At 46.5% G+C, this 21,031-nt stretch overlaps 1 pseudogene; it reads right to left on the minus strand.

The window, feature by feature from the left end:
* Positions 1-10,116: 10,116 nt before the first annotated feature.
* On the minus strand, positions 10,117-15,261 carry LOC119921889 (annotated as a pseudogene).
* Between the last annotated feature and the right edge of the window lie 5,770 nt (positions 15,262-21,031).

Consider the following 21,031-nt stretch of genomic DNA (forward strand, 5'->3'; position numbering starts at 1 on the left):
CCTGCCTAAGCATTATGATTCCATCTACCATATCTACTTTTTCTCACTTGTGGTTCCCGCATTATCTTCCCTTGCAGTTTAAGACTGAATCAAGTCGGCACTGAGAAATTGAACCTCCATTACAAAATTCATCCTCGTGGGTCTGACAAATGACCCCTCCTTGTAGGTTAGACTTTTCTCCTTTTTTCCCCTTGCCTACCTGCTGAGCATCACTGACAATCTGACCATCATCACCCTCGCCCTCTTGGTCCCTCACCTTCACATGCCTATGTATTTCTCACTGCGTAATTCCTTCCTCCTGGAAATCTTTGTCTGCATTTCTGTCAACACTCTGTCTGAATTCAGAAATTTCTGTCTGCATTACTGACTTGTTTGTGAGCATTTTGACAGGGATGAAAATAGTCTCCTATAATTGCTGTACTACCGAAATATTCTTCCACATTCTACTGTGGGTGTCAGAGTTCTGGCTTGCACATCCTATGACCGTTATGTGGCCATCTGAAAACCTTTACACTACACAACCATCATGACCCCCAGATTCGGTTCTCTGCTCATCCTCTGCTGCTACCTGGCAGGCTTCCTGACTCTCCCTTTGCCCTGCAGCTGGATTTCTGTACCACCAATAACATCAATCATTTCAGGTGTGACACTGACCCCTTGCTGCAGATCTCTTTCTTGGACACACGATCCCTGGAGGTGCTGACATTTTATTCTGCCATGGTCAGGCTGCTATCACTCTATCATTAGTGATCCTGTTCTACGTATACATCATTAAGAGCATTTTGAAAATTCCCTCCACCCAGCAGAAGAATAAGTCCTTTTTCATTTGTTCTTCCCACATGGTGGTTGTCTCCTTGTCCTATGGCAGTTGTATCTTCATTTATCAGCAATCTTTCCAACACGGAGGTGACAACAACCCAGACGGTGGCCGATCCCAATACGTTTGTGGCCCCCATGCTCAATCCCTTCATTTATACACTGAGGAACACGCAGGTAAAGCAAGCGTTCACAAACATGGCCTGAAAAGTGTTTTCATCCCAGAAATGAAAGACCCCATTGGCCCTCAAGTGAACCCCTAATGGACAAACCCAATGAACCAATCTATCCATCGATCAACCAATCAATCGGTGGTACTTACTAAGCACTTTCTTGGTGTGGAACACTGTACTAAGTACTTCGGAGAGTACATAAAACAAAGTTGGTAGATACGTTCCCTGCCCACAATAATGTTACAGTCTAAAGGGAGGAGACAGTGTGATATGAATAAATACATCATGGATGTGTCCATTAGTGCTGTGGAACTGAGGGAGGGGTGAATAAAGGATACAAATCCCAGGCCAAGGGAGTGAGAGAAGAGGAAGTGAGGGCTTAGTTGGGGAAGGCCTCTCAACAATCAATGGTAATTTGTAGGGGGGTTTGCTATGTTCAGCACTTAGTACAAAGTAAGCACTCAATAAATATCATTGGTTGATTGATTGACTGAATCAGAACCTAGTAATGAGAGCCTAGGAGGAGTATACCAAAGTAAATAGATAAAATACCTGCCCTCAAGGAGTTTACAATCTTCAGGGCAGGGACAGGCAGGAAAATAAATTACAGGTTACAGAATCAGCCAACTGTAAGGATACTTGCATAATTGCTGTGGGGGTGGATAGTAAATACCTAAGTTCTTAGAGGGTAGAGGTGATGCAGAAAGGAGGGAAAATAGGCTCGGAAGATGAGAGATTCATCAGGGAAGTCTTCTTGGAGGAAATGTGATCTTAGTGGGGTTTCGGGAAAGGGCAGAAAAGCAGATTGTTAGTCTGTCCCTTCTAGAATGTAAGCTTGTTGGGAGCAGAAAGCATGTTTCCCAACTCTGCATGGAGTAAGTGCTCAACTAATACCATCGATTGATTGATTGATTGATTGACATGAAGGAGGAGTTAGTTCCAGGCAATGGGGAGGGAGGGAGCAAGGGGGTCAACTGCATGAAAAATGAGGTCCAGGCACAGTAAGTAGGTGGGTGTTGGAGTAGTGGTGCGTTCAGTTTGTAGTGGGACTAAACATAGGTAATGGTAACATAGTAAGCGCTCAACGAATAGGACTGGTGGATCGATAGGGCGGACGGTGAGCCCCAGGAGGGGACAGGACTGCGTCCCTGGTGCCGAGCCCCGAGTTAGGGAGGGAATGGGTACCTGGCAGGGGAACAGAGATGTGGCATTGGCCAGGAAGTGCGGGGCCTGAGCCAGGGACAGCGGCAGGTTGTGGGCTCCTTGCAGCTGTGAAGGAACATCATCTCTACAGTTTGCAGCAGAGAAGCTGGCTCTCCATGGTGGTGAAGAAGGTCATCCTGAGGGAGGAAAGGGAGGGCCGGCCCGCTGACCAGCTCACTGGGCCTCGATCTCGCCGCCGACCCCTTGCCTACTCCCGCCTCTGGCCTGGAATGCCCTCCCTCCTCAAATCCGACAGACGATGACTCTCCCCGCATTCAAGGACTTCCCAGACCAAGCTCCCCCTTTCCGCATCTCCCATTCCCTTCTGCATCGCCCTGACTTCCTCCCTTTCCTCTTCCCGCTTCCAGCCCCAGTTACGTATCTAACTGCAGTGTATTTATTTGTTTTGATGTCTGTCTCCCCTCCCTCTAGACTGTAAGCTTGTCTGTCCCCCTTCTCCCCCTCCCTATCCCCTCCTCCTTACCTCCTTCCCCTCCCCACAGCACCTGTACATATGTATATATGTTTGTACGTATTTATTACTCTATTCATTTTATTTGTACATATTCATTTATTTTATTTTGTTAATATGTTTTGTTTAGTTCTCTGTCTCCCCCTTCCAGACTGTGAGCCCACTGTTGGGTAAGGCCCGTCTCCATATGTTGCCAACTTGTACTTCCCAAGCGCTTAGTACAGTGCTCTGCACACAGTAAGCACTCAATAAATACAATTGAATGAATGAATAATGGGAGAGAGTGGACGGGGTGCCTACAAATATGTCCATGATTTGTCCTGTATTGTACTGTACCACCGTGCCTCCTTATCTCTTCTCTCTGGTCAGGAATTTTATATGTTATCTATGAATTATGTATTTCATGTCTTATAGACTTTACATTATTTATTTATATTAATGTCTGTCTCCCCATTCAAGCTCACTGTGAGCAGGGAATATGTTTGCCAACTCTATGTTGTCCTCTGCCAAGCACTTAGTACAGTCTAGCACTTAGAACAGTGCTTGGCACTTAGTAAGCACTTAGGAAATGATATTATTATTATCATTATTACAAGACTCTGCACACAGTAAGCATCCAGTCAATATGATTGATTGATGAACTTCCTTCTAACAACACTCTGACCCCATTCTCCTCCTTCACACAATAATAACAATAATGGTATTTGTGAAGTGCTTACTGTATGCCAAGCACTATTCTAAGCGCTGAGGTAGGTTCAAGGTTATCAGGTTGTCCCATATGGAGCTAGCAGTCTTAATCCCCATTTTACAGATGAGGTAACTGAGGCACAGAGAAATTAAGTGACTTGTCCAAAGTCATTCAGCTGACAAGTGGCAGAGCTGGTATTAGAACCCACGACCTCTGACTCCCAAACCCAGGCTCTTTCCACTAAGCCACGCTGCTTTACATTCCATCTCAAGCCCCCTCACCTTCCATCTATCTTCTCAAATCGAATCACTTTTATCCTTGTCTTCCATTAACTGACAACAACTTGCTTGCATTTGGATCCAGGAGCCCGGAACAGTTCTCTGCATTCCCCATACCCTATGAAAACAGTGTGGATGGGGATGCCTAGAATAGTGCCTTGCACATAGTAAGCACTCAATAAATGCGATTGAATGAATGAATGAATGATGACAATAATGATACACACACCAAAGTTTGACGTGATTGATTCCATTAGTTGAAGGAATTCTGTGAGCAACATTGCATGTGGCCATATGCTCAAGACAAATTTCTTCCCCCTTTTTACGTGTAATTTATCGATCTTGCAAAGATTTATTTTTATTTTGCTGTCACCTTGTGACTGAACTGTGGTCTGACCTGGATTGCATGCCTGAATATTTCTAAATTACATCCACTGATTTAATAATAATAATAACAATGGCATTTGTTAAGTGCTTAATATGTGGAAAGCACTGATCTAAGTGTTGTTGTAGATACAAGCTACACATGTTGGACACAGTCCCTGTCCATCATGGGGCTCACAGCCTTAATCCCCATTTGACAGATGAGGTAATTGAGGCCCAGAGAAGAGAAGTGAGTTGCTCAAGGTCACATAGCAGACAAGCGGGGAAGCCAGGATTAGAACCCAGATCCTTGTGATTCCCAGGCCCGTGCTGTATTCACTAGGTCATGCTACTTCCACTAGGCTATTTGCATAGCAATATCTGGATCATTAGAGTGAGGATCACAGAAATTCATTATGGGCCTAATGGGTAGTGAACCTGAGAAGGGCGTGCTGAGAAAGGAAATAACTGCAGGTGAACTGCAACCGTAAAAATCATAATAAATTGTTGTATTTGTTAAGCGTTTGCTATGTACCTAATGCTGTAGTAACTGCTGGGGCAAACACAAGATAATCCAGTCCTACATGGGGCTCATGGTCTAAGTGGGAGGGAGAATGACACAGTCCATGTCCTACATGGGGCTCACAGTATTAATCCCCATTGTATAGACAAGGTAACGGAGGCCCAGAGAAGTTAAGTGACTTGCCCAAGGTCACACAGCAGAGAAGTCACAGTGGTTGAATTAGAACCCAGGTTCTCCTGACTCCCAGGGCCGGGCTCCTTCCACTAGGCCAAGCTGTTTCGCATAGCCTGATGAGTTTTCTGTGATCTTATCATAATTATGATACTTCGTTATTAATAATAATAATTATGGCAATTGATAAGTCCTTACTATGTGCCAAGCACTGATTTAAGCTCTGGGGTAGATACAAGGTAATCAAGTTGGACACAGTCCCTCTCCCAGTCCCTCTCACAGTCCTACTTCCCATTTTGCAGATGAGGTAACTGAGGAACAGAGAAATGAAGTGACATGCCCAAGGTCGCCGTGCGACTAGTGGCAGAGTCAGAATTAGAACTCATGACGTTTTGACTCCCAGACCTGTGCTCTATCCACTGTACCAGGCACTGTACTAAATACTGGGGTAGATACACTTTAATTAGATTGGATACAGTCCATGTTGCACATGGGGCTCACATTCTTAATCCCCATTTTACAGATGAGGTAAAAGTCTTCAAGCATATAGTGGGAACAATGGTTATGGCCGAACAGAGTCCCTTCTTGAAGAAGCAGCATAACATAGAGGATAGAACATGGGCCTGGGAGTCTGAAGGAACCAGGTTCTAATCCCGGCTCTGCACCTTGTCTGCTATGTGACCTTGAGAACGTCATTTAACTTTTCTATGCCTCAATTCCCTCATCTGTAAAATGGGGATTGAGACTGTGAGCCCTCTGTGGGCCAGCGACTATGTCCAGCCAGATTACCTTGTATCTACCTCAGTGCTTAGAACAGTGACTAGCACATAGTAAGCACTTAACCAATGCCAAAATTATTATTATCATTATCATTACTATTACTGTCTCTCCCAACTTCCAACCAGGTGCTCAACTGAAGAGGGGTGGGAATGGAGAAAGGAGTATAACCTTGGTGTGAACACAAATATTGTATGTCTTTGTGATACAAGGGGAAATGGATTTCAGAACCAAAACCCTGGAGAAGCAACATGACCTAGTGGAAAGAGAACAGGCCTGGAAGACAAAAGACCTGGGTCCTTACCCCAGCTCTGCAAATAGTCTTCTATCTGACACTGGACACGTCACATTCACTTCTCTGGGCCTCATTCACCTCATCTGTAAAATGGGGATTAAGTCTCTGAGCCCAGGTGGAACAGAGCACTATCGGATATCTATCTGAACACGTAGCATTCACTCACTCATTCATTCATACAACCGTATTTGAGTGCTTACTGTGTGAAGAGCACCGTACTAAACCCATGGGAGAGTACAGCAATAAATAGTTACATTCTCTGCCCTCAATGAACATAATGTTGGGAGCGGGGCAGACAGAAATCAATATAACTAAATAAAATTACAGATGTATACCTAAGTGCTGTGGGGCTCGGAGGGGGAACGAGCAAAGGGAGCAAGTCAGGGTAACACGAAAGGGAGTGGGAGATGAGGAAAAGTGGGGCTTAGTCTGGGAGGTCTCTTGGAGGAGATGTGCTTTCAATAAAGCTTTGAAGTCGGGGAGAGTAATTGTCTCAGATTTGAGGAGGGAGAGCATTCCAGGTCAGAGGGTGGATATCCTTTCCACCCACCTTAACTCTGCCCTCTCCTCTGCCAGAAAAAACTATTTCTCCTCCCTTATTGACACCCAGGCCCATCACCCCCGCCAGCTCTTCCGTACATTCAACTCCCTTCTCAGGCCCCCGGTTCCTCCCCCTCCTCCTTCCCGCACCCCCAACGATCTGGCCTCCTACTTCATTAACAAAATTAAATCCATCAGGTCCGACCTCCCCAAAGTCTCTTCCCCCCTTTCTCCAACCCCCCGGCTCTCAACACTCTCTGCTACTCTCCCATCCTTCCCAGCGGTATCCTCAGAGGAACTCTCCTCCCTCCTCTCAAGTGCTACTCCGGCCACCTGTGCTTCTGACGCCATTCCCTCTCATCTTATGAAATCTCTCGCTCCATCCCTTCTCCCCTCCTTAACTTCCATCTTCAACCGCTCACTCTCCACTGGTTCCTTCCCCTCTGCCTTCAAACATGCCCATGTCTCTCCCATCCTAAAAAAACCCTCCTTGACCCCACCTCACCTTCTAGTTATCGTCCCATATCCCTCCTACCATTCCTTTCCAAACTCCTTGAACGAGTTGTCTACACGCGCTGCCTAGAATTCCTCAACAACAACTTTCTCCTCGACCCCCTCCAGTCTGGCTTCCGTCCCCTTCATTCCACGGAAACTGCGCTCTCAAAGGTCACCAATGACCTCCTGCTTGCCAAATCCAACGGCTCATACTCTGTCCTAATCCTCCTCGACCTCTCAGCTGCCTTTGACACTGTGGACCACCCCCTTCTCCTCAACACGTTATCTGACCTTGGCTTCACTGACTCCGTCCTCTCCTGGTTCTCCTCTTATCTCTCCGGTCGTTCTTTCTCAGTCTCTTTTGCAGGCTCCTCCTCCCCCTCCCATCCTCTTACTGTGGGGGTTCCCCAAGGTTCAGTGCTTGGTCCCCTTCTGTTCTCAATCTACACTCACTCCCTTGGTGACCTCATTCGCTCCCACGGCTTCAACTATCATCTCTACGCTGATGACACCCAGATCTACATCTCTGCCCCTGCTCTCTCCCCCTCCCTCCAGGCTCGCATCTCCTCCTGCCTTCATGACATCTCCATCTGGATGTCCGCCCGCCACCTAAAGCTCAACATGTCGAAGACTGAGCTCCTTGTCTTCCCTCCCAAACCTTGTCCTCTCCCTGACTTTCCCATCTCTGTTGACGGCACTACCATCCTTCCCGTCTCACAAGCCCGCAACCTTGGTGTCATCCTCGACTCCGCTCTCTCATTCACCCCTCACATCCAAGCCGTCACCAAAACCTGCCGGTCTCAGCTCCGCAACATTGCCAAGATCCGCCCTTTCCTCTCCATCCAAACCGCTACCCTGCTAATTCAAGCTCTCATCCTATCCCGTCTGGACTACTGCACTAGCCTTCTCTCTGATCTCCCATCCTCGTGTCTCTCTCCACTTCAACCCATACTTCATGCTGCGGCCCGGATTATCTTTGTCCAGAAACGCTCTGGACATATTACTCCCCTCCTCAAAAACCTCCAATGGCTACCGATCAATCTGCGCATCAAGCAGAAACTCCTCACCCTGGGCTTCAAGGCTCTCCATCACCTCGCCCCCTCCTACCTCACCTCCCTTCTCTCCTTCTACTGCCCAGCCCGCACCCTCCGCTCCTCCACCACTAATCTCCTCACTGTACCTCGCTCTCGCCTGTCCCGCCATCGACCCCCGGCCCACGTCATCCCCCGGGCCTGGAATGCCCTCCCTCTGCCCATCCGCCAAGCTAGCTCTCTTCCTCCCTTCAAAGCCCTGCTGAGAGCTCACCTCCTCCAGGAGGCCTTCCCAGACTGAGCCCCTTCTTTCCTCTCCCCTCGTCCCCCTCTCCATCCCCCCGTCTTACCTCCTTCCCTTCCCCACAGCACCTGTATATATGTATATATGGTTGTACATATTTATGACTCTATTTATTTATTTATTTATTTATTTTACTTGTACATTTCTATCCTACTTATTTTATTTTGTTGGTATGTTTGGTTCTGTTCTCTGTCTCCCCCTTTTAGACTGTGAGCCCACTGTTGGGTAGGGACTGTCTCTATGTGATGCCAATTTGTACTTCCCAAGCGCTTAGTACAGTGCTCTGCACATAGTAAGCACTCAATAAATACGATTGATTGATTGATTGATTGATTGATATGGGCTAGATGTTGGTGGTGAGGTAGGCGAGATCGAGGCACAGTGAGAAGGTTAATACTAAAGGAGTGAGGTGTGTGGGCTGGGTTGTAGAAGGAGAGAAGAGAGGTGAGGTAAGAGGAGGCAAGGTGATGGAATGTTTTAAAGCCAATGGTGAGGAATTTTTGTTTGATTCAGAAGTGGATGGGCAACCACTGAGGTTATTTGAGGATCGGGGTGACATGTCCCGAAAATTTTTGTAGAAGGATAATCTGGGCAGCAGAGTGAAATATGAACTGCAATGGGGAGACACAGGAGCCTGGGAGGTCCTGGGAGGTCAGCAAGGAGTCTGATGCAGCAAGCTAGGCAGGATATGACGAATGATTGTATTTATGTAATAGTAGTATGGATGAAGAGGAAAGGGTGGGTTTAAGTGTGTTGTCAAGGTAGGACTGACAGGATTTAGTGATGGATTGAACACGTGGGTTGACTGAGAGAGAAGAGTCAAGGCTTTGAGCTTGTGAGAAAGGAAGAATGGTAGTGCCATCTACAATGATGTGAAAGTCAGGGGGAGAACAGAGTTTGGTTGGGAAGGTAAGGAGCTCTGTGTTGAACATGTTAAGTTTGAGGTGATGGGAAGATATCCAAGGAGATATGTCTTGAAATCAGGAGGAGATGCAAGACTGGACAGAGGGAGAGAGATCAGAGCTGGAGATGTAGATTTGGGTATCATCCCATAGAGGTGGTAGTTGAAGCCGTGGGAGTGAATGAGTTATCCAAGGGAGTGGGTGTAGATGGAGAGTAGAAGGGGACCCAGAACTGAACCTTGAGGGACTCCACAGTTAGGGAGTGGAAGGCGGAGGAGGAGCCCACGGGGGGAACTGATAATGAACGGCCAGAGAGATAAGAGGAGAACCAGGAGAGGATAGAGTCAGTGAAGTCAAGGTAGAATAACATTTCCCGTAGAAGGGGGCAATCCACAGTGTCAAAAGCAGCTAAGAGGTCAAGAAGGAGTAGGTTGCATTAGTGGTCGTTGGATTTGGCAAGAAGAAGATCATTGGTGTCCTTTGAGGGGGTGGTTTCATTCATTCATTCAATCGTATTTATTGAATGCTTACTGTGTGCAAAGTACTGTACTAAGCGCTTGGAAAGTACAATTCAGCTACATATAAGGTTTCTGTGGAGTGAAGGAGATGGACCCTAGATTGGAAGGGATAAAGGAGATAATTGGACGAGAGGAATTTGAGAAGCTGTTGTAGACAACTAGCTCAAGGAGTTTGGAAAGGAATGGTAGGAGGGAGGTGGGGCAATAACTGCAGGGAGCCATGGGGTCAAGAGAAGGTTTTTTTAGGATAGGGAAGACATGGTCCTGCTAGAAAGCAGCGGTGAAAAGCCATTAGAAAGTAAAGGGTTGAAGATGGCTGTTAGGGCGGGAAGAAGGGAGGGGGCTAGAGTTTTAATAAGGTGCCTAGCATATAATAAGAGCTTAACAAATATCATTTTTAACAAAAGGACATTCCAAGCTTTCGGGAAAATTTTCTGTCCAGGATCTTCCCTGGCTCAGACTTCATGTCCCGGTTCCTCAGGCTGTAGATTAGGTGGTTCAGGGTCGGGGGCACCACAGCGTAGATCATGGACAGGAACAAATCCAGGACAGATGGGGAATCTGTCGTCAGCTATAGTAGGCGAAGCTACTCGTCGAGAGAAAAAAAATCATCACAATGTGGGGCAGGCAGGTGGAGAAGGCTTTGGAGCGGCCCTCTGCTGATGGCATCCACAGCATGGTGGAAATGATGTAAACGTAAGACACCACCATGGAACCAAAACAGGCGTGGGGGAGACTTATAGTTCCCAGAAAGACTGCCACATCTGCAACGTTGCCTTTACTATGGGTTATTCTTATGAGCTGAGGGGTGTCACAGAACTGCTGAATCATGTTGGAACCACAGAAGGTTCCACAGAAAGTGGCGTCCATGTGCATCAGTCCGACAAGGCCACCCTTGGGCCTGGACGTGGCCGCCATCTTCCCACTGGCCCCTTTGCTCATGACGACATTACAGAGCATGGGGAGGCAGATGGAGGCGTAGTGGTCGTCGGACATCGGCGTGAGGACGCCCATTTCGGCAGACGCCGAGGAGTTGAAGAAGGACACTTGAAGAACACAGTCTGGGAAACGAATATCACACCTATGGGCCAGGGAATTAAAGATGGATTTGGGGACGGTGATGGAGATGTAGCAGACGTCTATGAAGGAGAAGTTCCTGAGGAGGAAGTACATAGGGGTGTGGAGGCACCGGTCAAGGGCAGTGATGGTTTTGATGAGGAGATTCCCTGTCAGGGCCGGGTTGGGTAGGCCAGAAGGAACAGCGCGGCCTGGACCAGCTGCAGCTCCCGGACCTTCGAGAACCCCAGGAGCAGGAATCTGGTCACAAGTGTAAATTTACCATTCCTGTCCTGTGATGCCCCGAACGTCTTGAAAGGGAAAGAGAATGGAGATTTAGAGGAAAGGATAATGCCACTTGGTCTCCAAACTACTGGAGACTGTAGAATGTAAACTCCTTGTCGACAGGGAACATGTCTACCAACTCTGTTCAGTGTACTCTCCCAAAGGCTTAGTACAATGCTCGGCACACAGTACGTGATCAATAAATTCATTCGTTCATTCATTCAATCGTATGCAGAGCTCTGTGTGCAGAGCATTGTACTAAGTGCTTGGGAAGTACAAGTTGGCAACATATAGAGACGGTCCCTACCCATCGATAGGTTAATTGATTAATGTTCGTCTGCCTCCATAGACTGTAAGCTCATAATGTGCAGGAAACTTGTCTATCAACTCTGTCTTATCGTACTTCCCCAAGTGCTTAGTATAGTGCCCTGCGCATAGCAAGGACTCAATAAATGCAATTGATAGAGAGCTGACGTAGTGATTCACAACCGACACAGAAATCTCTGCTATATTGTACTCTCCTAAGCACTTAGAACAGTGCTTTGCCCAAAGTAAATGCTCAATAAATGCAATTGATTGATTGATTGTAAGAATAAACGTATCTTAGTGCCCTCTGGGTGCAGTTCATTGCACTAAGCAGTTGCCCTTAGAGAAGCAGCGTGACCTAGTGGAAAGATCCCGGACCTGGGAGTCAGAAGGACCTGGGTTCTAACCTCACTCCTCCACTTGACTGTTGTGTGACCCTGGGTGAGTCACTTCACTTCTCTATGCCTCAACGCTCACCTGTAAAATGGGGATCATGACCATGAGCCCCATGCAGTACAGGGACTCTCTAATAATAGTAATAATAATGATAATAATAATAATGATATTTGTTAAGTGTTTACTATGTGACGAGCACTGTTTGTTCTAAGCTCTGGAGTAGGTACAAGGTAATCAGGTTGTTCCAAGTGGGGCTCACAGGTTTCACCCCCATTTTACAGATTATGTAAATGAGTCACAGAGAAGTTCAGTAATTTGCTGACAAGTCGCAGAGGCGGAATTAGAACTCAAAACCTCTGACTCCCAAGCCCAGGCTCTTTCCACCAAGCCACGCTGATTACCTCATATTTACTCTAGCGCTTAGAACATTGCTCAAATTACTGGCTCTCCCAATGTCCAACCAGTAACATGACTGAACGGGGATGGCCAGGTGACCTGATTCTGAAAGTAGGGCTGACGGTTCAGTTAAACATTATTTGTAGCAAGTAACTTCCCACTCCAGGAAAGCAATCCCTAGCCAAGGTCCTTGGACCAGGCTACATGGTACCAAGAGGCATTGGTTGAATCAGTCAGAAACCTAAGGTGGCCATTTGTCCAGTTTTACATTAGACAGTCTGACTACCTGCTGTTCTGTCTTCCTAATTGTAGGTGGCATCATGTCTAGGATTTTATATTTGGTTCTGAACTTCCTTTCTCCCCATCTGATGCTCCTTGGTTCAAACAAAAGTTGTTCCTAGATTTAGAGGGCCCTGGGAAGCGAAAGCAATGATCAAACCTGTCTGCTGTGTGACCTTGGGCAAGTCACGTCACTTCTTTGTGCCTTAATTACTTCATCTGGAAGATGCAGAATAAAAGTGTGAGCCCTAAGATGGGACAGGAACGCCCCTCGTACAAGGGGCACTGTTGTATTTTCAAGGGCAGAGTAGACAAGTATGCAAAAAATTCTGTCAAACACATTTCTGCTCATCTGATCATCCATAGATGGTCAGCTAAATAGACATAAGTGACTGAATACAGAAATAAAGAAATCGATGAATCCATGACCTCTAGACTGTAAGCTAGTGGTGAGCAGGGAGAATGATATTGATATGAATAAATTATGGATATGGGCATAGGTGCTGAGGGGCAGAGGTAGGAGGTGAATACAGGGAGCAAATCCATGTGCAAGGGCGACACAGAAGGGAGAAGGAGGAGAGGAAATGAGGGTCGTTCGGGGAAGGCCTCTTGGAAGAGAAGGGCCTTCAATAAGTCCTTGAAGGTGGGGAGAGTCTGTCTTCTTAAACAGACATCGAAGCAGAGGAAGCAAGGACAAACAGGCATCCAAACAGCAGCAAGCAGAGGAAATGGAGGGGCAAATAGGCATCAAAACAGCAGCAAGCAGAAGAAATGGAGGGGCAAGTGGACAACCAAAACGTAGCAAGCAGAGGAAGTGGAGAATCAAGTGGGCATGCAAAATGTGGTGTCAGCCCTTTTTCCTGTGGGCTGAGAGGAGTTGGGCTCTGGGCACTTTGTTGTCCTTGTTAATTCCTTAGGGACCACAAACCAAATCTTTCCTGCCCTGGATCTCCATGGCCCGGGACCACGTCTCAGGCCAGAGTCTTGAAGGGAGAGGCTCTAAACCAGGGTATTCAAGAGATGATTTGAGTCACTAACTTCCTTCTGACTCTCAGGTAGGACCCCTCCCAGGATTCAGGACTGGCATCGAAAGTCTTCCCTAGATATTAAGCTGTAAACGCATTGTGTCTACCAACTCTGTTATACTGTGCTTTCATTCAGTCATATTTATTGAGTGCTTACTGTGTGCAGACCACTGTACTAAGCGCTTGGGAGAGCACAATATGACCTTGTATCTACCCCAGCACTTAGAAAACTGCCTGACACATAGTAAGCACTTAACAAATACCATTATCATCATCATCATTACAATATAACAAAAAACAGACATATTCCCTGCCCACAGTGAACTTAGCACAGTGTTCTGCACACAGTAAGCACTCAATAAATATGATTGATTGAGAGTATCAATAAATATTTTCAATCATTTTTAATGGTATTTGTTAACTATGACTACTACAAATAATAATGATGATTATGGTTATTGTTAAGCATTTACTATGTGCCAGGCACTGTACTAAGCGCTGGGGTAAAAGCAAACCAACTGGACTGGACACAGTCCCTGTCCCATATGGATCTCACAGTCTTCCCATCTTGAAGATGAGGCAACTGAGGCAAAGATAAGTTAAGTGACTTGCACAGGGTCACACACAGCAGTCAGGTGGCAGAGACAGGATTAAAACCCAGATCTTCTGAGTCCCAGTTCCATGCTCTTTCCATTAGGCAACAGTCCTCCTCAAACATTTTCAATCAATCAATCATTCAATGATATTTATTGAGTGTTTACGGTGTGCAGAACACTATACTAAGCATTTGGGAAAATACAACAGAGTTGGTAGACAAAATCCCTAGCCTCAAGAATCTAACAGGCAAGATGGACTTTTCTGTGTATTTCTGTCCAATTTTGGGGTCTTCAAGGAATCACCACAATCTATCTTATCATGCACATAAGCACAAGGACTGACTAAGTACAATCCACATTGACACGGTCATTCACACAGCCAACTCCGTTGGAGACCACCCACAAGGGCTATGAAAAAGGGGGACGTGGTATGGCAAAGCTGAGGACGGGACTGTTACAGATCGTTTTCGATCTGCAGACAGGTTTTCTCACTGCTGCCTTCACGTCCTGGTTTCTCAGGCTGTAGATGAGGGGGTTCAGAGTGGGAGGCACCACGGTGTAGAAGAGGGGCCCTACCAGGTCAAGAATGGTTGGGGGCTTGGCGATGGAGGTGGAATATTCTAACAGGGCTGGGGAGACGAATAACGTTACGACGGAGAGGTGGTGCAGGCTTATGGAGAAGGTTTTGACCTGGCCTCCTGTGGACCGCATCCTCAGCACAGCCGAGAAGATGCATATGTAAGATAGAGTTATAGAGGCAAAGCAGCCAGACCCAGGCACGTTGAAAGCAATGGCTCCCAGTTCACTGTGGAAACCCCTGGAGCAGGAGAGTCTCTGGAGCGGAAGGATGTCATAGAATAATTAATTAATCACTTTGGACCCACAGAAGGGTGTGGAGAAGGACACAGCCTTGTGCAGGAGTCCACTGAGAACGCCGCTGAGCCAGGACGCAGCAACCATCTTCTCACAAGCCCTTGGATTTATGAGAATATCATAGCTCAATGGGCGCAAATGGCCACGTAGCCGTGGTGGGACATTGCCGTGAGCAAGGCCATTTCAGAACTGGCAGAGGATCCGAAGAAAAACTCCTGGAGGATGCAGCCAGGGAAAGAGATGGATCTGTTCTTGGTCAGGGAATTGAGAATGGACTTGGGGACAATGGTGGTGATGAGGCAGAGGTCGAGATGGACAGGTTCCTTAGGAAGAAGTACATGGGGGTGTGGAGGAGCTGTCAAGGGTGGTGAGAGCGACAATGAGGAGATTCCCTGTCAGGGCCGCCAGATAGAGAAGGAGGAACAGAACGGCGTGGAGTAGCTGCAGCTCCCGATCCTCTGAGAATCCCAGGATTCTATCACTGCCGTGCCATTGCCCATGCTTTTGAGGTGATATTATGTTTTCCTGGAGGAGGGAAGAGAATCAGACATTAGTAGGAAAGAGCACAGACATGGGAATCGGAGGACCTGGGTTCTATTCCTATAGCTCCCAGTTGCTTGAAGCCTCTGGGTCTCAGTTTCCTCATCTTAAAATTGGGAATCTGACAGTTTTTCTCCCTCGCCCTTAGGCTGTGAACCCCATGAGAGATGGAGACTGTGTCTGACTTAATTATTTATCCCAAGGCTTAATATAGTCCTTGACCCATTATAAAAACTTAACAAATACCACAATTATTATTTATTACCGTTAGGAGATGCATATAATATCATATGAAACTGATGTTCCTGATGGCCCTTCTGCTGACGACCTTCTATTGATCCTCAACTCCGCTGACCTCTTGCTTCACCCTACCTCCCTCACTCACCAACGTGGACGCACATTCGATCTCATCATCACTAACCACTGTAAAATCTCACCAACTCTCAAATTCCTCTATGTAACCACAACCTCTTCACTTGCCTCCTGTCTGCTATTCCTTGACAGAGACCTCTGATATTTTGACTCCATCCAATTTCCTCAACTCATCATGCCCCACTTTGTCTTCATACCTCAACTCGCCTTCCTTGATGACAAAATAGACACTCCCAACACGATCCTCTCTGTGGAACTCAGCTCCCCTGCTCCCCTATCCCTTTGTTATTCTAACCCATAGCCCTGGATCACCTGCACAATCTGCCTGATTCACTCTTGTGTTCAAGCCGCTGCTGGTGGAAATCTAAATGTCAGGTCGACTTCGCCCATTTCAAGTTTATCCTTTCATGATTTAACTTTGCTCTGTCTTCTGCCCAGCAGAATTATTTCTCTACCCTTATTGGCACTCTTGCCCATCATGCTCGCCAGTTGTTCCAGACATTTAACACCCTCCTCAAGCCCCCAGTCCCTCTGCCTCGCCTATCCCTTTCCTCTAATGACCTGGCCACCTACTCTATTTCGAAAATTGACACTGTCAGATGTGAGCTTCCTAAAATCTCCCCTGCCCCTCTTCAGTCCCTCCCTCTTCCGGCCCCCTCTTCAACTTTCCCATCCTTCCCAGCAGTATCTCTAGAGGAGATCTCCTGCCTCCTCTCAAAAGCCACCCCCTCCACATGCGCATCCAACCACATTCCTTCATACCTTATCAAACATCTTGCCCCATCCCTTCTTCCTTAACAACCATCTTCAACAGTTTGCTCTCCATTGGCTTCTTTCCCACTGCTTTCAAACATACCCATGTATCCCCAATCCTAAAAAAACCTTCCCTTGACCCCACGGCTCCGTCCAGTTATTTCCCCATGTCCCTCACACCATTTCTGTCTAAACATCTTGAGTGAGTTACCTACACCGGCTATCTTAAATTCCTCTCCCCCAGTTCTCTCCTTGATCCTATCCAAACTATCTTTCACCCCCTTCACTACACAGAAATCACCCTCTCAAATGTTCTCAATGATCTCCTTCTTGCTAGATCCAACGGCCTCTACTCCATTCTAATTCTCCTAGACTTCTCATACATTTTCGACAGAGTGGACTACCCCCTTCTCCTGGAAACGTTAACCAACCATGCCTTCACCAATTCTGTCGTCTCCTGGTTCTCCTCATCTCTCTGGCCGTTCATTCCCAGTCTCCTTTATGGGCTCCTCCTCTGTATCCCACCCCCTAACTGTGGGAGTCCTTCAAGCTTCAGTTCTGGGTCTCCTTCTATTTTTCATCCACACCGACACCTTGGAATTCTCATTCACTCCCATGGCTTCAACTACCACCTCTATGCAGATGATACCCAAATCTACATCTCCTCCCCGATCTCTTTCCCTCTCTGCAGTCTCACATTTCATCTTGACTTCAAGACATCTCTACTTTGATGTCCTCCCATCACCTCAAGTTTAACATGTCCAAAACTGAACTCATTATCTTTCCACCCAAACCTTATCTGCCCCTTGACTTTCCATCCCTGTAGAGAGCACCACAGCACCACCAACCTTCCTATCTCACTAGCCCATAACCTTGGCATTATCCTTGACTCCTCTCTCTCATTCAAGCCACATACTCAATCCAACACTAAATAACTAAATCCTGTCGGTCCCACATTCACCACATCCTAAAACCCACCCTTTCCTCTCTACCCAAACTGCAACCACCTTAAAACAATCACTCATCCTATCCCGCCTGGATTACTGCATCAGCCTCCTTGCTGACCTCCCAGCCTCCTGCCTCTACCCACTCCAGTTCATACTTAACTCTGTTGCCTGTATCATTTTTCTACAAAAACGTTCAGTACATGTTTTTCCACTCGTCAAGAAACTCCGGGGTTGCCCATCCACCTCTGCATAAAAAAAAACCTCCTCACCATTGACTTTAAAGCACTCCATCACCTTTCCCCTTCCTACCTCACCTTGCTACTCTTCTACTACTACCCAATCCACACACTTCACTCCTCTAATGCCACCCTTCTCACTGTACCACTATCTCATCTCTCTCACTGCTGACTCCTTGTCCATGTCCTGCCTCTGGCCTGTAATGCCCTCCCTCCTCAAATCCAACAAACAATTACTCTCCCTCCCTTCAAAGCCTTACTGAAGGCACATCTCCCCAAGGAGACCTTCCCTGATTAAGCTCCCCTTTCATCTTTTCCCACTCCTTTGTACGTAGCCCCGAAATTTCTCCCTTTGTTCCTTCCCCTTCCAAGCCCAACAGCATTTGTGCACCTATCTGTAATTTATTTGTTTGTATTAATATCTTTCTCCCCCTGCTCTAGACTGCAAACTCTTTGTGGGTTAGGAATGTGTCAGTTTATTGTTGTTTTGTACTCTCCCAAGCACTTAATACAGTGCTCTGAGAACAGTAAGCGCTCAATAAATATGATTGAATCAATGAATATTCATTGATTATGTGCCAAGCACCGAACTAAGCGCTGGGGTAGATACAAGAAAAGCATCTCCCACATGGGGCTCACAGTCTAGGTAGGAAAGAGAACAAATATTGAACCCCCATTTATAGATGAGCGAACTGAGGCCCAGAGAAGGTAAGTGACTTGCCTAAGGTCACATAAGAAGGTGGGGAAGGAGGAGAAGAAGGAGAAGAGGGAGAACTCAGTTCTCCCCTCTCCTGTTCAGGAAGAAAGAGTTTGCTCTCCTGCCATTGGTGGGAGAAGAAGCTCTCTTTTTCCCCATAACAAGTCATGTTTATACCTCCAGTTCCATTTTAGCATACGTGGGCTTCGGCTTTAGCCAGCCTGGGACTCCCTCCCATCCATATGCATCAGACCACAACTTCCCCGACCTTCAAAGCCTTATTGAAAGTGTATTTCCTCCAAAAGGTCTATCCTAAATAAACCCCATTTTTCCTGGCTCTCTCTCTCTCTCTTCTGTGTCACCTATGCACTTGTATCTGTGATATCTGGGTATTTAATAACTGCCCCACCTCCAATCCCACAACATTTGTGCGCATATCTTTAAATTATATATTTTAAATTATTTGTTTATATTGATTCATGTCTCCCCCTCTAGACTGTAAGCTCGTTGTGGACAGGGAACATATCTACCAACTCTGTTGTGTTGTATTCTCCGAAGTGTTTAGTACAGTGCTCTGCACACAGTAAGCGCTCAATAAATACCATTGATGATGAGGTAGACAGGGGGTGTAGGTACTCTGGATGTGAAGGAAATGGAGGTGACAGTGAGAGTAATAAAAATAATAATTAATTAATGCATTCATTCAATCGTATTTATTGAGAGCTTACTGTGTGCAGAGCACTGTACTAAGCACTTGGAAAGTACAACTCAACAACAGAGACAATCCCTGCCCACAACGGGCTCACAGTCTAGAAGGGGGGAGAGAGAGCAATCATAATAGTAGTATTTGGTAAGCACTTTCTACGTACCAACCACTGTTCTAAGCACTCGGGTAGATACAAGATTATCAGGCCCCATATGGGACTCACAGTCTAAGAAGGAGGGAGAACAGGGATTGAATCCCCATGTGGCAAATGAAGTAACCGAGACATAGAGAGGTTACGAAACTTGTCCAAGCTCATACAGGATGTATGTGGAAGATCAGGATTAGAACTCAGGTCCTCTGACTACTAGGCTCTAGTTCTATCCACTAGGTCACACTGCTCCTCTAGCCTGATCAGCAATCAGCATATACAGTGTGCTGTTCTGGGTTCTGAGCAGTCACAGACAAGATAATACCCTGCTTTCCTTTCAGACCCTACAGTCTAATTCAGTGATTCCCTAACTTTAGATGTGGAGTTCATGGAAGCATCTTGTTCAAAGATTGGAGCCAACAAGCATCCTCACGTCTCAGCCACTTTTATGTCCCGGTTTAGCTGAGCCTCTCCCAGATGTCTAGAGGATGTCTGAGGAAATTATAGAAAAAAAATAGATAAACAGCCCCCTCTTACCACAACTCTCTTCTCTCCTTCTATAGCCCAGATGGCACATTCCGCTCCTCAGCCTCTAACCTCCTCACTGTGCCTTGTTCTCACCTGTCCCACCGTCGATCCTGGCCCACCTCTGGCCTGGATTGCCCTCCTTCCTCACATCCGCCAAACTAGCAACAATTCCTCCTTCAAAGCCCTACTTAAAGCTTACCTCCTCCAGAAGGCCTTCCCAGACTGAGCCCCCTTTTCCTCTGCTCCTCCTCCCCTCCCATCGCCCCGACTCCCTCCCTCTGCTCTACCCTCCTCCCCACACCGCAGCACTTTTGTATATATGCACATATTTATTATTCCATTTACTTTATCAATGATGTGTATAACTCTATAATTCTATTTATTTATATTGATGCTACTTATGCCTGTTCACTTGCTTTTTTTGTTCTTTTGTCTGTTTCCCCCTTTCCAGACTGTGAGCCCATTGTTGGGTAGGGATTGCTTCTGTTGCTGAATTGTACTTTCCAAGCACTTAATACAGTGCTCTGTACACAGTGAGCACTCAATATGTACAATTGAATGAATGAATGAATGCCAGCTATATCTGCTGGACCCTCCCACCCAAACTGGTCTTGATTATTTCAAGATTGAATTGGTAAAGCATCTTTACACTGTGTCCTGTTTGGTTTCTACAAAGTTCTAGGACTTGTAGCTAGGACTTCTAGAGGGAAGGTAGACCCTCATGTGTTAGGTTTCCACATAGATGATATGGTCAGAGGAAGCAAACACAGGGAGAGACTGAAAGTGGGATGGGCCCTGAGTAGTCATAATAGTAGTAGTAGTAGTAGTAGTAGTAGTAGTAGTAGTAGTACCAGTAGTAGTAGTAGTAGTAGTAGTAGTAGTAGTAGTAGTAGCAGTAGTAGTAGTAATGGTGGTTATAGTAGAAAGAGGAAAAGGAGGAGAAGGAGAAGAAGGAGGATGAGGAAAAGGGAGGAGGAGAAGGGGGAGAAGGAGGAGTATTTTGGTGTAGTGGATCGAGCACTGGCCTGGGAGTCAGAAGGTCATGGGTTCTAATCCCTGCTCCACTGCTTGTCTGTTGTAAGATCTTGGGAAAATCGCTTCACTTCTCGGTGCCCCATTTGCCTCATCTGTAAAATGGGGGTTGAGACTATGAGCCCCAGTCCCATGTGTCCAATGCAATATGCTTGTAACCATCCCAGGGCTTAGTACAGTGCCTGGCACATAGTAAGCACTTAACAAATTCCATAATTATTAATAGTGGAAGTAGTAGTAGCAGCAGAAGTAATAGTAATAGTAGTAGCGGTAGTAGTAGCAGTAGCAGTAGTAGTAGCAGTAGTAATTGT

This window comes from Tachyglossus aculeatus, unplaced genomic scaffold (assembly GCF_015852505.1).
Source record: "Tachyglossus aculeatus isolate mTacAcu1 unplaced genomic scaffold, mTacAcu1.pri SUPER_32, whole genome shotgun sequence".
Taxonomy (NCBI): domain Eukaryota; kingdom Metazoa; phylum Chordata; class Mammalia; order Monotremata; family Tachyglossidae; genus Tachyglossus; species Tachyglossus aculeatus.